Genomic DNA, 5,949 nt, shown 5'->3' on the forward strand with positions numbered 1-5,949 from the left:
ATCACTGCAGCAATAAAAACACACACAGGCAGGGAGTGAATACATTTACTTATACTTAACCTTTACATGTTGAAAAATTCTTCTTGAGCAAATCACAATTAACATGTTTACACTAAAAAGAAAGGAGAGGAAAGCAAGCGCACAGTTATCGAAGAAGGAAACAGATAGCATTTACCATTGCTAGGTTGACTTGCAGGAATTCAAATTGGCAATAACTTTGTGCAAATGTCTTCTCAACCTTTACACCTTGCCACAAATACCAAGTCAAACTGAGTACCTTTTTATGGCACAGGAGCATCTGGTTTGCAGATCAGAAGGTCATTGGAGTTATGTTTTTTCATACTTTAAAATATGAATGTGAAACTTTGCTGAGGTGTTAAAATAGAGGTCTAAAGTTGTATAATTGATGCATTGTCATAGATAGTCTACTTAATTATGTCATATTAAAACTGAGATAATTTCAGTATAACTCTTTCAGGCTCATTCTGGTGTATGCTGTTCACTTCTGATCGGCCTCCACTCACTAGCCGTTTTTCCATCTGCATTTTGAGGTATCGCATTAGCAACGATGCATGCAAACGGGAAATCCCATAAAACCTCCTCAATTGCGAAAAAATACATTTCTTCGTTTACTTGATGTCTTTTTTTGCATTTGAAGCAAAAAGTGGGTACGCTTAATCGATTACAGAATACCTACGCTGAATACATTATGACATGTGTAACATTTAACTCACAAGACTGATCAGCTGTTTTCCATTAAGTGTGAATGTTGTAATCATCAAACGATTAAAACTTTTCCAATTGAAAGAGTCAAATAAAGACCTCCATCTATTTTTCTATTGTATTTTTCATATATGGTTTGATGGCTGATGTAACTTGTTTTCGTTTCTGGTTCAAAATATCTATTTCTTCTACCATTTACTGATGGATTACAGCCATGCATAGGCTATAGCCAACTTCTGAACAATCTATGTGTTAGCTTTATGTATTGGCTCCAAACCAGTTGATGGAAATGCGCTTTTTTTGCCTTTTTTCTTCTTCTCACATTTCAAAAGTTCATAAAATTTGCTTGAAAGTTGAATGTATTCTTTGATTTGCACATGGTGGTTATTATGACTGATGATATACATACATACATACATACACAGACACACACAGACACACACACACACTGTGCGTAGTTTTTCTTCTTCTTTCATTCCTGCTGTGTTTCTAAATAATTGTGAGGCTCTTCTGGCATGTCAATATCGAACTGACAGATGCCACCTTTTATTAGAGCTCCAAATCAAAGCGCACACACTCACACACACATACATAACCAAACACTTGCACACGCTCACTGTCACGATGTTGCATGTCAATATAAATAATACAACCACACAAGAGTGTTATGATTACAGTATTTTTCCCGTTTTATTTATGATTTTGATCCATAAAATAGCCTTCAATCTCAAAAAATGCATTAAATCAAGGATCCTAAAAAAATAACAGGAACAACAGACAATCATAATCATTCAATTCAATTTACACTTCAGAAGTAATAGGAAGAACCAATAAAAACTATTAGGATATCTTTATGCTGGGTATATTCTCATAATCCCATTGCAATGATCTGTGCTGTTCAGAGTATGTTTTGCGGTTGTGTGGCAAACCAATGTGTGTGTGTGTGTGTGTGTGTGTGTGTGTGTGTGTGTGTGTGTGTGTGTGTGTGTGTGTGTGTGTGTGTGTGTGTATTTCTAGCCCTAAGGCAGGGTTTAGGGTAACTATACAGCTCTCCCCCCCTGCACCTTCACCCCGTTCCCTTTGCGGCTTGTGTGGCTTGTCTCATCCCATCTCCCTCCTGCTCCTCTATCTCCCTCCTCCGCTCGGCTCCCCCTCTCCTCATCACTACTCTGCTTCTAGCCTACATGTGTGTGTAGGGTGGGTGGATGGGTGGGCTATGCTGGCGACGACAGTGCCAAGAATCACCCCCTGCTTTCTCTAAAGCAGCGGTGCAGAGGTTTCTAAATCTGATGTAAGTATGTTTATATATCACACACACAATCATACGCAGGAATCATAACATAACGTGAGGAGGAACATACAGATCATAGACCTACAATGACTGAAATAAAAAATGTATATGCTGAGTGAAATGCACTGATTTGAAACACAGTGGAAGAAATGGGAAATGGGAAAACTACATACATCTTGACTATAGTGATGCAGAACTGACTGTGCCTTTCTTACACTGTGTGACTCTTCACCAATTGCACCTACATATATGACAAAAAGAAGTAGTCAAAGAACAAAAGCACTTCCTTCACGAGAGGTGTGTCTACTCTCCACCTCGGTGGCTTTCAGTGTTTCATTATCCAAAGTCGGGGTCTGCTTTGCCACCCAGCTCCCATATGCTGCCTGTCTCATTTCCTCCCGGTAACAATCCATTAGGCAACGCCAGGCTCAAACACGCAGTCGCTTAATTATTCTCACTTCTTTGGCAGCACGACGGGGCGTACCACTCATCAGAGGAAACAGGGGAACAGCTGATATTTGATATATACTTTATGCATGTAAAAAGGGGCAACAGGCTTACTATGACACACAACTCAAATATACACAATACCCACGTACATACTTCTAATATGCGGACATGATCACTTCCAGATAAATACACACACACACACACACACACACACACACACACACACACACACACACACACACACAGCATGTGTCTCCAGAAATAAATCTAAACATCAATGAACCATTCTAATCAAAACTGTAATTGTAGTCAAATACCTTCCATAACATATTCCTGGTGAGTCGCATGTGTGTGTGTTTGTGTGTCAATGCCCGAAAAAGATGTGGCATAATTCATCTTGGATAATTTCCTGCACATTCTTCCTCATGCTATGCATCAGGAGCACTTCAAGATGAAAGAGAATGCTAATGCTGGGTCTGTATCTCATTGAACAATGTGTGTTTGTGGGCTGTACATACGTGTGTGTGTGTGTGTGTGTGTGTGTGTGTGTGTGTGTGTGTGTGTGTGTGTGTGTGTGTGTTGATTGTGTATGTTGCCTGACTAAGCACAGTTATGATAATTAACAGATAGGAGAGGTCAGCTACAGTGTATGTAACAGTGATAGTGAGTAAGACAGAAAAATGACAGGTGGAACATATAGCGCTGATTTTCATAAATTGGCAATATTGCCACTGACTTCTTTTTCTGCTCTAAATCATTTGTATAGTATATTTTAGGTGCAACAGAAGTACTACTCTCACAAAGACGGACATACATTTGTGATATATGCAATATGTTGACTTGTATTCATATGGTGAGTGACACTTTAAAGTGGCACGCTCTGGTTGAAGATTATGGCAATCAAATAATTTTATGAACCGCTTAATACCTTAAATAAACATAATAATCTGTAACTTGAAATATTTTCAATATTTGAATATTTAATTTTCCATAAATGACCTGTGTGTCGCAATGATTTGTCAAACTGACCTCAATAAAAGACAACCTACCAATTGTTTCTTGTGCAGAAAATACAGAGCAATGGTTAACTGATATTCTTAAAAATGACCAAAGACCGGTTTAGTTTGCATGGTACTCGTATTAGCATGCCGTGCATTAGAAGGCTAAACGCTGGCTGATCTCGTAGGTGACAGTAATCGAGGGAATTAATACATGCAAATGAAACGCTCAGCATGCAGAGCTGCCGATGACAGTAATTGAATAATCGACTTTCAGAGCGTTGCGTTCCTCTCCATATACCACACAGAAATTTGTATGCGTTAATGTGTATGCGTGCGTGTGTCTATGCCAGCGGACATTTTAGGTCTACCCTCCTCACACTCTCACTCCTGCCAAACGCCTTAAGATGGTGGCACCTTGAGGCAGAGAGAGACACTCATAGAGAAGCCAACCTCCTCCTCCCTTTCCCCCATCCTCCACCTCGGGTCCTCACGACAACACAGGACAGGCCCCCCCTTCCTAACCCTTAGCACCGCCTAATAAATATTTAATTCACCCCTCTCTAATAAGGATATTAGGCGAGTACACCCCAGCCCTGGCGTATATGCATGAGTCCGTTCTCATCAAATTTACATAAAAGGGCCAGATGCTAATGCGAGCATAGCAACGACTGCTCACAATTCTATATGCACTGGTATGGCTCCCTAGTTCGAGAGCCCATATAATTTAATTGCCGAACAGCATATATTTTTCAAATGGTTCCCCATATTTAAATTGCATCTGGGCCTCAATACCATATGCTTTACAGAGAGCGCGAAGACGGGCATATTTTAATTATAGCGGCAGCACTACTACAGTACTTATGCTTATTTAATGTTTTCTGAAGCCCCTCCTCTTCTATGAAAGAAAAATACTGACGTGGTTATGCATGATATGAAAAGAAAAATCTGGATTTTCCAACGATGAACACAGGTACGTTGGGTTTTACGGTCAGGGCTTATTCAAACATGAATTGTCATTTCAACAATTAAAGCCAATTATGGTCTTGAAGCTAGGAGTTTACTAATGGGAAATTACACAAATACAGTGAGAGACAATTAGCATGATCATTTAGAGAAAGGTACCTTGATACATAAGGTGCACTGTATGTAGAAAAAACAACATGCAGACTACTTACAAAGTATAACATATTTCATGGTGAGATTGAGCACCCTGATGTTTGTAATTAATAGAGGATGAATAATGCAATGACGCGAAATATATTATTTACACCCTTTTATCTTCGAGGAAGATTCAAAGCATATTTCAGATGCAATTATACTAATTTATTTATAGTGCATAGTATTTGAATAATCAAAAGCCAACGGAGCACAGATATCCTAGAAGACAGGCTGATAGCCGGCGTTAGTGCAAAAATAGCATTTATACACACAGCCTTATTGTGCATGACTGCTGCCGCAGTATTGCTATCTAATAGGGAAGCAACATGGCTGAAAGTATAATGTTGTTAGCATTATTTTCTTTGGCAATATAGGTACAAAGTGTAAAACATGGCATTTGCATCATATTTTATATAAAGTCAGATGACATTTGCAGTTAGATTTTGTGTTACAATAAAAACATATAGGTGTATGTTGAAAGTTGACATAATATGACTATAGTATAATTTAAGCAACAATGCCGAAATATATCTTTGGATACATTTATATTTTGTAATGTGTTTACACTTAAAAGAAACACGAAGACAAGATAACCACTTATGTTATCTTAATAATGTCTATAGATTATTAGAAATATATGTTTCAAAGAATAAAAAGGACAGTTATTCTCGTAAAAATAAAATCAGTTACAGAACTCTAGGATGGTTGGACTCATCTCAAAATCTCTTTTTCTGTTTTTTTTTTTTTTTATTAAGATGTTAGTAGTATCCATTTTCTTGAAACTTCACTTGCAATTAAAGGAATACACCAAAGTTAACCATTTTAAATAGGCTGGCCATATTTCTAGTAATCACAGTTATCATCATCATCGTTTCAGAGCATCCGTGTCATGAAAGTTGTTTCACTGACACATTTTCTGGGACACATTTTCAATAGTAAAACTGTAGAAGTCTGTTTTAGTTAGCATGTTATTCTGTGTGTCATAACTACCAAAAAAATTATTTTAATACCACAAGAGCTGAACCATCTAATCATACGAGACAACAGCAAAGCCCCACCATACCGGCAACACAACTCTATCACTTTCAAACACAATCCCAATGTGTTATGTGTGGAATAGATCTTTGATGGTCTACTAGCATGTCGGCCATGCATATTGTCGCAGTTAGCTGATGGGGAGGGCCATACAGCGTGGCAGAGCACAGCATGCCTGCTGCTCCCCACAAGACGCTCAAGTGGCCATGCATGATGTCATTAAAAAGGGCCCAACCATGACATTCCTCTGTGGCTTATTGGCAAGTTATGGCTGGCTGGTCTGTTATGCAG

The sequence above is a fragment of the Taurulus bubalis genome, assembly GCF_910589615.1.
Source record: "Taurulus bubalis genome assembly, chromosome: 8".
NCBI classification, from domain to species: Eukaryota; Metazoa; Chordata; class Actinopteri; order Perciformes; family Cottidae; genus Taurulus; species Taurulus bubalis.